Source organism: Cotesia glomerata, linkage group LG1 (assembly GCF_020080835.1).
Source record: "Cotesia glomerata isolate CgM1 linkage group LG1, MPM_Cglom_v2.3, whole genome shotgun sequence".
NCBI lineage: Eukaryota > Metazoa > Arthropoda > Insecta > Hymenoptera > Braconidae > Cotesia > Cotesia glomerata.
In genome coordinates, this window is record NC_058158.1 from 37,472,794 (window position 1) to 37,485,284 (window position 12,491).

At 32.0% G+C, this 12,491-nt stretch overlaps 1 long non-coding RNA gene across 4 annotated transcripts; it reads left to right on the plus strand.

The window, feature by feature from the left end:
- Positions 1 to 1,658: 1,658 nt before the first annotated feature.
- On the plus strand, positions 1,659 to 12,438 carry LOC123267752. 4 transcript variants are annotated; one of them, XR_006510121.1, is made up of 5 exons: positions 1,659 to 1,687; positions 9,880 to 9,986; positions 10,062 to 10,167; positions 10,243 to 10,349; positions 12,412 to 12,438. It is a non-coding gene; the product is annotated as an uncharacterized LOC123267752 (long non-coding RNA). The 4 variants fall into 4 exon arrangements; XR_006510118.1 differs by lacking the exon at positions 12,412 to 12,438 and adding an exon at positions 10,425 to 10,450; XR_006510119.1 differs by lacking the exons at positions 1,659 to 1,687; positions 10,243 to 10,349; positions 12,412 to 12,438 and adding exons at positions 9,576 to 9,629; positions 9,698 to 9,810; positions 10,789 to 10,893.
- Positions 12,439 to 12,491: the final 53 nt, after the last annotated feature.

Sequence of the window (12,491 nt, forward strand, 5' to 3'; positions counted from 1 at the left end):
ATTATTTTAAGTAATTTTTTCACAGAAATCACTGTATAGACATGGCTTGCATAAACTCTGATGGTTATATTCGAGAAATTACTGATTACTTTGGATTCATTGGGTCTGGACCGAAAATCGACGATTTTCCGAGTGAGAGTACTTCCTTAAGGAATTCAAATTGACTTTATTTTTTGAAGAACATTATTTTAAGTATTATTTTCATAGAAATCACTGTATAAACATGGCTTGCACGAATTCTGATGGTTATACAACTGTTTTACCACCAGTCAGTAAAACAGATACCTGTTTTACCATCAGTCGGTAAAACAGATAAAAAACCGGAGAGCGCTGATTTGGACGAATAAGTATGGCTACCATTTTGTATTTACAGAATTACAGATAACTTTAGGTTTATTGCGGTTGAAACGGGAATAATCGATTTTCCGAGTGAGGGTACTTTTTGAAAGTATTTGAATCGACTTTATTTTTTTAAGAACATTATTTTGAGTATTATTTTCATAGAAATCACTGTATAAACATGGCTTGCACGAATTCTGATGGTTATACCACTGTTTTACCATCAGTCGGCAAAACATATACCTGTTTTACCATCAGTCGGTAAAACAGATACCTGTTTTACCATCAGTCGGTAAAACAGATAAAAACCAGAGAGCGCGGATTTGGACGAATAAGTATGGCTATCATTTTGTACTTACAGAATTACAGATAACTTTGGGTTTATTGCGGTTGAAACGGAAATAATCGATTTTCCGAGTGAGGGTACTTTTTGAAAGTATTTGAATCGACTTTATTTTATAAAGAACATTATTTTGAGTATTATTTTCATAGAAATTACTGTATAAACATGGCTTGCACGAATTCTGATGGTTATACCACTGTTTTACTATCAGTCGGTAAAACAGGAAAATACCGAAGAGCGCGGATTTGGTCGAATAAGTATGGCTACCATTTCGTATTTACAGAATTACAGATAACTTTGGGTATATTGCGGTTGAAACGGAAATAATCGATTTTCCGAGTGAGGGTACTTTTTGAAAGTATTTGAATCGACTCTATTTTTTAAAGAACATTATTTTGAGTATTATTTTCATAGAAATCACTGTATAAACATGGCTTGCACGAATTCTGATGGTTATACCACTGTTTTACCATCAGTCGGTAAAACAGATACCTGTTTTACCATCAGTCGGTAAAACAGGAAGATACCGAAGAGCGCGGATTTGGACGAATAAGTATGGCTACCATTTCGTATTTACAGAATTACAGATACCTTTGGGTTTATTGCGGTTGAAACGGAAATAATCGATTTTCCGAGTGAGGGTACTTTTTGAAAGTATTTGAATCGACTTTATTTTTTAAAGAACATTATCTAAAGTAATTGTTTCACAGAAATCACTGTATAAACATGGCTTGCACGAATTCTGATGGTTATATTCAAGAAGATACTGATTATTTTTGATTCATAGCGTGTGGACCGAAAATCGACGATTTTCCAAGTAAGGGTACTATCGTAAAGTATTTAAATCGACGTTATTTTTTAAAGAACATTATTTTGAGTAATTTTTTCACAGAAATCACTGTATAAACATGGCTTGAACAAATTCTGATGGTTATATTCGAAGAATTATAGATAACTTTGGATTTATTGCGATTGGACCGAAAATCGACGATTTTCCAGGTTAGGGTACTATCGTAAAGTATTCAAATCGACTTTATTTTTTAAGGAACATTATTTTACATGATTACTTCTTAGAAATCACGATATAAACATGGCTTGCACAAATTCCGATGGTTATATTCAAAGAATTACAGATAACTTTTGATTTATTGCGTTTGAAACGGAAATCTATAATTTTCCGAGTGAGGGTACTTTCTGAAAGTATGTAAATCGACTTTATTTTTTAAAGAACATTATTTTAAGTAATTTTTTCACAGAAATCACTGTATAGACATGGCTTGCATAAACTCTGATGATTTTCCGACGATTTTCCGAAAAAGAGTACTTCCTTAAAGTATTCAAATCGACTTTATTTTTTAAAGATCATTTTTTTGAGTAATTTTTCCACAGATATATTTCCAAAGGGGATTGTCCAATTAAACCATAATAAACGTAATAGAAGAAACAATAGCAATCTTTTATTTAGTAACAATAATTAAACATCGTGGTGAAAATGAAAACCTATCACCTTTAAAAAATGGTAGACACACTCATTCGTCCAAATCCGCGCTGTCCGACATTTTTCTGTTTTATCGACTGATGGTAAAACAGCCCGCCTACTGCCTTCTCGCTCCCCACTACCTACAAAGTTAAATAATGTCTCTCAATTAAACCATAACAAACATAATAGAAGAAACAACAGCAATCTTTTATTTACTAACCATAACTAAACATCGCGTTGAAAATCCCGGTATTTTCTGTTTTACCGACTGATAGTAAGTCAACCCACCTACTGTCTTCTCGCTCTCCGCTACCTACAAAGTTGAACCGGTCCCCGTTACTAACAAAATTAAATAATGTCCCGCAATTAAACCATAACAAACATAATAGAAGAAACAATAGCAATCTTTTATTTAGTTACAAAAATTAAACATCGTGTTGAAAATCCCGGTATTTTCTGCTTTACCGACTGATGGAAAAAACAGTAACCTGTCTACCGGCTGTTGGTGCAATCACTTTCTGTTTTACCGACTGATGGTAAAACCGGAACCTGTTTATTGACTGTTGGTGCGATCATTTTATGTTTTGCCGGCCGTCCATGGGTTTCCAAAAATCGCGTTCTCCAGTACCCTTAAGGGATGAGGCCAATTCTTACGATTTTGGATTCTCCAAAATTCGAGCCTATCCTGGCGGACATTTAGCGCATACCAGAATTAAACATAAATAATAAATACTTAGAACAATAATTGTAATAAACACTCCTCGTTATGCCCGAAAAACGATATGCGCGGGGCAAAATAATTTTCCTTCGTCGGATTTCATCGGAAAAATTCCAAATTTCATATAGGTTCATACATACATATGGTCTTTAGTTAACTTAAAAAAAAAAAAATAACAGAAGATATAAATAAACAATAAATTTTGGCTCTTTAATGCCCTCCTGCGCTGCCTCAGCCAGCATGACATACCCAATTCCCCAGGTGCGTCACACGAATAACAAAAAATAATAAAACGCACCACAAAGTTAACTGAATAAACAAATTAAATAATACATATAATACAAAAATGAATCTTGAGACAGTGTTGGGTTCCTGAGATCGCCATGACGATATCTATGTTGCAATGTTAAGTAATTTTTTCACAGAAATCACTGTACAATCATGGCTTACACAAATTCTGACGGTTATATTCGGAGAATTACAGATAAATTTTGATTTACTGCATTTGGACTGAAAATCGACAAATTTTCGAGTGAAGGTACTTCTTTCAAGTATTCAAATCGACTTTATTTTTCAAAGAACATGATTTTAAGTAATTTTTTCACAGAAATCACTGTATAAACAGGGCTTGCACGAATTCTGATGGTTATATTCAAGAAGATACTGATTATTTTTGATTCATAGCGTGTGGACCGAAAATCGACGATTTTCCAGGTATGGGTACTATCGTAAAGTATTCAAATCGACTTTTTTTTTTAAAGAATATTATTCTAAGTAATTTTTTCACAGAAATCACTGTATAAACATGGCTTGCACTGATTTTCATGGTAATATTCGAGAAATTACTAATTATTTTGGATTCACTGGGTCTGGACCAAAAATCGACGATTTTTCGAGTGAGGGTACTTCCTTAAAGTATTCAAATCGACTTTATTTTCTAAAGAACATTATTTTAAGTAATTTTTACACAGAAATCACTGTATAAACATGGCTTGCACTAATTCTCATGGTAATATTCGAGAAATTACTAATTATTTTGGATTCATTGGGACTGGACCAAAAATCGACGATTTTTCGAGTGAGGGTACTTCCTTAAAGTATTCAAATCGACTTTATTTTTTCAACAACATGATTTTTTGTAATTTTTACACAAATATCACTGTATAAAAATGGCTTGCACGAATTCTAATGGTAATATTCGAGAAATTACTGATTATTTTGGATTCATTGCGTTTGGACCAAAAATCGACGATTTTCCAGGTAAGAGAACCATCGTAAAGGATTCAAATCGACTTTAATTTTTAAAAAACATTATTCTAAGTAATTTTTCAACAGAAATCACTGTATAAACATGGCTTGCACTGATTCTCATGGTAATATTCGAGAAATTACTGATTATTTTGAATTCATTGGGTCTGGACCGAAAATCGACGATTTTCCGAAAGAGGGTACTTCCTTAAAGTATTCAAATCGACTTTATTTTCTAAAGAACATTATTTTGAGTAATTTTTTCACAGAAATCACAGTATAAACATGGCTTGCACAAATTCTAATAGTTATATTCGAGGAATTACCGATAACTTTGGATTTATTGCGTTTGGACGGAAAATCGACGATTTTCCGAAGGAGGGTACTTCCTTAAAGTATTTAAATCGACTTTATTTTTTAAAGAACATTATTCTAAGTAATTTTTTCACAGAAATCACTGTATAAACATGGCTTGCACTAATTCTCATGGTAATATTCGAGAAATTACTGATTACCTTGGATTTATTGCGTTTGGACGGAAAATCGACGATTTTCCGAAGGAGGGTACTTCCTTAAAGTATTTAAATCGACTTTATTTTTTAAAGAACATTATTCTAAGTAATTTTTTCACAGAAATCACAGTATAAACATGGCTTGCAGAAATTCTAATGGTTATATTCGAGGAATTATCGATAACTTTGGATTTATTGCGTTTGGACCGAAAAGCGACTATTTTCCGAGTGAGGGTACTATCGTAAAGTATTCAAATCGACTTTTTTTTTTAAAGAATATTATTCTAAGTAATTTTTTCACAGAAATCACTGTATAAACATGGCTTGCACGAATTCTGATGGTTAGATTCGAGAAATTACTGATTATTTTGGATTCATTGAGTTTGGACCGAAAATCGACGATTTTCAAGGTAAGGGTACTATCGTAAAGTATTCATGTCGACTTTATTTTTCAAAGAACATTATTTTAAGTAATTTTTTCACAGAAATCACTGTTTAAACATGGCTTGCAAGAATTCTGATGGTAATATTCGAGAAATTACTGATTATTTTAAATTCATTGCGTTCGGACTAAAAATCGACGATTTTCCAAGTACGGGTATTTCCTTAAAGTATTCAAATCGACTTTTTTTTTTATAGAACATTATTTTAAGTCATTTTTTCACAGAAATCTCTGTATAAACATGGCATGCACAAATTCTAATGGTTTTATTCGAGAAATTACTGATTATTTTGGATTTGTTGCGTTTGGAGCGAAAATCGACGATATTCCGAGTGAGGGTACTTCCTTAAAGTATTCAAATCGACTATATTTTTGTAAGAACATTATTTTACATGATTACTTCTCAGAAATCACGATATAAACATGGCTTGCACAAATTCTGATGGTTATATTCGATAAACTACAGATTACTTTGGATTCATTGGGTTTGGACCGAAATTCGACGATTTTCCGAAAGAGGGTATTTCCTTAAAGTATTCAAATCGACTTTATTTTTCGAGGAACATTGATTGTAGAAATTTCTCCACGGAAATCACTGTATAAACATGGCTTGCACGAATTCTTATGGTAATATTCGAGAAATTACTGAATATTTTGGATTCATTGCGTTTGGACCAAAAATCGACGATTTTCCAGGTAAGAGAACCATCGTAAAGGATTCAAATCGACTTTATTTTTTAAAGAACATTATTCTAAGTAATTTTTTCACAGAAATCACTGTATAAACATAGCTTGCACTGATTCTCATGGTAATATTCGAGAAATTACTGATTATTTTGGATTCATTGCGTTTGGACCAAAAATCGACGATTTTCCGAAAGAGGGTTCTTCCTTCAAGTATTTAAGTCGACTTTGATTTTCAGAGAAAATTATTTTTAGTAATTTTTTCACAGAAATCTTTTTGTGAGAAAAAAATTTGTAAAGAATTTTTTCACAGAAACTTCACATAATTTCACATAATTTCATGTAATTTCACATAGTTTCAATCGATTTGTTTAAGATATAAACATGTAATTTCACATAATTTCAAATGGTTTCAGTCATTTTAAGTAATTTTTCTACAGAAATCACTGTATAAACATGGCTTGTACAAATTCTGATGGTTATATTCGAGAAATTACTGATTATTTCGGATTCATTGCATTTGGACCGAAAATCGACGATTTTCCGAAATAGAGTACTTCCTTAAAGTATTCAAATCGACTTTATCTTTGGAAGAACATTATTTTAAGTAATTTTTTCACAGAAAACACTCTATAAACATGGCTTGCACGAATTCTAATGGTTATATTCGAGAAATTACTGATTATTTCGGATTCATTGCATTTGGACCGAAAATCGACGATTTTCCGAAATAGAGTACTTCCTTAAAGTATTCAAATCGACTTTATTTTTAGAGGACATTATTTTAAGTATTTATTTCATAGAAATCACTGTATAAACATAGCTTGCACGAATTCAGATGGTTATACCTGTTTTACCATCAGTCGGTAAAACAGATTCCTGTTTTACCATCAGTCGGTAAAACAGGAAAATACCGAAAAGCGCGGATTTGGACGAATAAGTGTGGCTACCATATTGTATTTACAGAATACACATGACTTTGGGTTTATTGCGGTTGAAACGGAAATAATCGATTTTCCGAGTGAGGGTACTTTTTGAAAGTATTTGAATCGACTTTATTTCTTTAAGAACATTATTTTGAGTATTATTTTCATAGAAATCACTGTATAAACATAGCTTGCACGATTTCTGATGGTTATACCACTGTTTTACCATCAGTCGGTAAAACAGATTCCTGTTTTACCATCAGTCGGTAAAACAGGAAAATACCGAAAAGCGCGGATTTGGACGAATAAGTGTGGCTACCATATTGTATTTACAGAATTACACATGACTTTGGGTTTATTGCGGTTGAAACGGAAATAATCGATTTTCCGAGTGAGGGTACTTTTTGAAAGTATTTGAATCGACTTTATTTTTTAAAGAACATTATTTTGAGTATTATTTTCATAGAAATCACTGTATAAACATAGCTTGCACGATTTCTGATGGTTATACCACTGTTTTACCATCAGTCGGTAAAACAGATTCCTGTTTTACCATCAGTCGGTAAAACAGGAAAATACCGAAAAGCGCGTATTTGGACGAATAAGTGTGGCTACCATATTGTATTTACAGAATTACACATGACTTTGGGTTTATTGCGGTTGAAACGGAAATAATCGATTTTCCGAGTGAGGGTACTTTTTGAAAGTATTTGAATCGACTTTATTTTTTAAAGAACATTATTTTGAGTATTATTTTCATAGAAATCACTGTATAAACATAGCTTGCACGATTTCTGATGGTTATACCACTGTTTTACCATCAGTCGGTAAACAGATTCCTGTTTTACCATCAGTCGGTAAAACAGGAAAATACCGAAAAGCGCGTATTTGGACGAATAAGTGTGGCTACCATATTGTATTTACAGAATTACACATGACTTTGGGTTTATTGCGGTTGAAACGGAAATAATCGATTTTCCGAGTGAGGGTATTTTTTGAAAGTATTTGAATCGACTTTATTTTTTAAAGAACATTATTTTGAGTATTATTTTCATAGAAATCACTGTATAAACATAGCTTGCACGATTTCTGATGGTTATACCACTGTTTTACCATCAGTCGGTAAAAACAGATTCCTGTTTTACCATCAGTCGGTAAAACAGGAAAATACCGAAAAGCGCGGATTTGGACGAATAAGTGTGGCTACCATATTGTATTTACAGAATTACACATGACTTTGGGTTTATTGCGGTTGAAACGGAAATAATCGATTTTCCGAGTGAGGGTATTTTTTGAAAGTATTTGAATCGACTTTATTTTTTAAAGAACATTATTTTGAGTATTATTTTCATAGAAATCACTGTATAAACATAGCTTGCACGATTTCTGATGGTTATACCACTGTTTTACCATCAGTCGGTAAAACAGATTCCTGTTTTACCATCAGTCGGTAAAACAGGAAAATACCGAAAAGCGCGGATTTGGACGAATAAGTGTGGCTACCATATTGTATTTACAGAATTACACATGACTTTGGGTTTATTGCGGTTGAAACGGAAATAATCGATTTTCCGAGTGAGGGTGCTTTTTGAAAGTATTTGAATCGACTTTATTTTTTAAAGAACATTATTTTGAGTATTATTTTGATAGAAATCACTGTATAAACAAAGCTTGCACGATTTCTGATGGTTATACCACTGTTTTACCATCAGTCGGTAAAACAGGAAAATACCGAAAAGCGCGGATTTGGACGAATAAGTGTAGCTACCATTTTGTATTTACAGAATTACAGATAACTTTGGGTTTATTGCGTTTGAAACGAAAATAATCGATTTTTCGAGTGAGGGTACTTTTTGAAAGTATTTGAATCGACTTTATTTTTTAAAGAACATTATCTAAAGTAATTTTTTTACAGAAATTACTGTATAAACATGGCTTGCACGAATTCTGATGGTTATATTCAAGAAGATACTGATTATTTTTAATTCATAGCGTGTGGACCGAAAATCGACGATTTTCCAAGTAAGGGTACTATCGTAAAGTATTCAAATCGACGTTATTTTTTGAAGAACATTATTTTAAGTAATTTTTCCACAGAAATCACTGTATAAACATGGCTTGAACAAATTCTGATGGTTATATTCGAAGAATTACAGATAACTTTGGATTTATTGATATTGGACCGAAAATCGACGATTTTCCAGGTGAGCGTGCTATCGTAAAGTATTCAAATCGACTTTATTCTCTTAAGAACATTATTTTTAGTAACTCTTAAACAGAAATCACTGTATAAACATGGCTTGCACGAATTCTGATAGTTATATTCGAGAAATTACTGATTATTTTGGATTCATTGAGTTTGGACCGAAAATCGACGATTTTCCGAATGAGAGTACTTTCTTAAAGTATTCAAATCGACTTTATTTTTTAAAGAACATTATTTTGAGTAACTTTTGAACAGAAATCACTGTATAAACATGGCTTGCAAGAATTCCGATGGTTATATTCAAAGAATTACTGATTATTTTAAATTCATTGCGTATGGACCGAAAATCGACGATATTCCGAGTGAGAGTACTTCCTTAAGGTATTCAAATCGACTTTATTTTTTAAAGAACATTATTTTCAGTAACTTTTGAACAGAAATCACTGTATAAACATGGCTTGCACGAATTCTGATGGTTGAATTTGAAGAATTATAGATAACTTTGGATTCATTGCGATTGACCGAAAATCGACGATATTCCGAGTAAGGGTACATCCTTAAAGTACTCAAATCGACTTTATTTTTCAAGGAACATGATTTTAAGTAATTTTTGCACAGAAATCACTGTATAAACATAGCTTGCCCAAATTTTGATGGTTATATTCGGAGAATTCCAGATAACTTTGGATTTATTGCGTTTGGACCGAAAATCGATGATTTTCAGAAAGAAGGTACTTCCTTCAAGTATTCAAATCGACTTTGTTTCTTAAGAACATTATTTTTAGTAATTTTTTCACAGAAAACACTCGATAAACATGGCTTGCACAGATTCTGATGGTTATATTCAAGAACCTACTGATTTTTTCGGATTCATTGGGTTTGGACCGAAAATCGACGATTTTCCAGGATAAAGTACTATCGTAAAGTATTCAAATCGACGATATTTTTTAAAGAACATTATTTGACATGATTACTTCTTAGAAATCACGATATGAACATGGCTTGCACAAATTCTGATGGTTATATTCGAGAAACTACTGATTGTTTTTGATGTATTGCGTTTGGACCGAAAATCGACGATTTTCAAGGTAAGGGTACTATCGTAAAGTAATCAAATCAACTTTATTTTTTATAGAACATTATTTTGAGTATGTTTTTCACAGAAATCACTGTATAAACATAGCTAGCACAAATTCTGATGGTTGAATTTGAAGAATTATAGATAACTTTGAAGTTATTGCGATTGACCGAAAATCGACGATATTCCGAGTAAGGGTACATCCTTAAAGTACTCAAATCGACTTTATTTTTTAAGGAACATGATTTCAAGTAATTTTTGCACAGAAATCACTGTATAAACATGGATTGCACAGATTCTGATAGTTATATTCAAGAACCTACTGATTTTTTCGGATTCATTGCGTTTGGACCGAAAATCGACGATTTTCCAGGTAAGGGTACTATCATAAAGTATTCAAATCGACTTTATTTTTCAAGGAACATGATTTTAAGTACTTTTTTCACAGAAATCACTGTATAAACATAGCTTGCTCAAATTTTGATGGTTATATTCGAAGAATTATAGATAACTTTGGATTCATTGCGTTTGGACCGAAAATCGACGATTTTCCGAGTGAGAGTACTTCCTTAAAGTACTCAAATCGACTTTATTTTTGAAGGAACATTATTTTAAGTAATTTTTCTACAGAAATTACTGTATAAACATGGCTTGCACCAATTCTCATGGTTTTATTCGACTAATTACAGATTATTTTGGATTCATTGCGTTTGGACCAAAAATCGACGATTTTTCGAGTGAGGGTACTTCCTTAAAGTATTCAAATTGACTTTATTTTTTAAAGAACATTATTTTTATTACTTTTTCCACAGAAATCACTGTATAAACATGGCTTGCACTAATTCTCATGGTAATATTCGAGAAATTACTGTTTACCTTGGATTTATTGTGTTTGGACGGAAAATCGACGATTTTCCGAAGGAGGGTACTTCCTTAAAGTATTCAAATCAACTTTATTTTTTAAAGAACATTATTCTAAGTATTTTTTTCACAGAAATCACAGTATAAACATGGCTTGCAGAAATTCTGATGGTTATATTCGAGGAATTATCGATAACTTTGGATTTATTGCGTTTGGACCGAAAAGCGACTATTTTCCGAGTGAGGGTACTATCGTAAAGTATTCAAATCGACTTCATTTTTTGAAAAACATTATTCTAAGTAATTTTTTCACAGAAATCACTGTATAAACATGGCTTGTACGAATTCTAATGGTTTTATTCGAGAAATTACTGATTATTTTGGATTTGTTGCGTTTGGAGCGAAAATCGACGATTTTCAAGGTAAGGGTACTATCGTAAAGTATTCATGTCGACTTTATTTTTCAAAGAACATTATTTTAAGTAATTTTTTCACAGAAATCACTGTTTAAACATAGCTTGCGAGAATTCTGATGGTAATATTCGAGAAATTACTGATTATTTTAAATTCATTGCGTTCGGACTAAAAATCGACGATTTTCCAAGTACGGGTATTTCCTTAAAGTATTCAAATCGACTTTTTTTTTTAAGAACATTATTTTACATGATTACTTCTTAGAAATCACGATATAAACATGGCTCGCACAAATTCTGATGGTTATATTCGATAAACTACTGATTACTTTGGATTCATTGGGTCTGGACCGAAATTCGACGATTTTCCGAAAGAGGGTATTTCCTTAGTATTCAAATCGACTTTATTTTTCGAGGAACATTGATTGTAGAAATTTCTCCACGGAAATCACTGTATAAACATTGCTTGCACGAATTCTTATGGTAATATTCGAGAAATTACTGAATATTTTGGATTCATTGCGTTTAGACCAAAAATCGACGATTTTCCAGGTAAGAGAACCATCGTAAAGGATTCAAATCGACTTTATTTTTTAAAGAACATTTTTCTAAGTAATTTTTTCACAGAAATCACTGTATAAACATGGCTTGCACTGATTCTCATGGTAATATTCGAGAAATTACTGATTATTTTGGATTCATTGCGTTTGGACCAAAAATCGACGATTTTCCGAAAGAGGGTTCTTCCTTCAAGTATTTAAGTCAACTTTGAATGTCAGAGAAAATTATTTTTAGTAATTTTTTCACAGAAATCTTTTTGTGAAAAAAAAATTTGTAAAGAATTTTTTCACAGAAACTTCACATAATTTCACATAATTTCATGTAATTTCACATAATTTCAATCGATTTGTTTAAGAGATAAACATGTAATTTCACATAATTTCAAATGATTTCAGTCATTTTAAGTAATTTTTCTACAGAAATCACTGTATAAACATAGCTTGTACAAATTCTGATGGTTATATTCGAGAAATTACTGATTATTTCGGATTCATTGCATTTGGACCGAAAATCGACGATTTTCCGAAATAGAGTACTTCCTTAAAGTATTCAAATCGACTTTATTTTTAGAGGACATTATTTTAAGTATTTATTTCATAGAAATCACTGTATAAACATAGCTTGCACGAATTCAGATGGTTATACCTGTTTTACCATCAGTCGGTAAAACAGATTCCTGT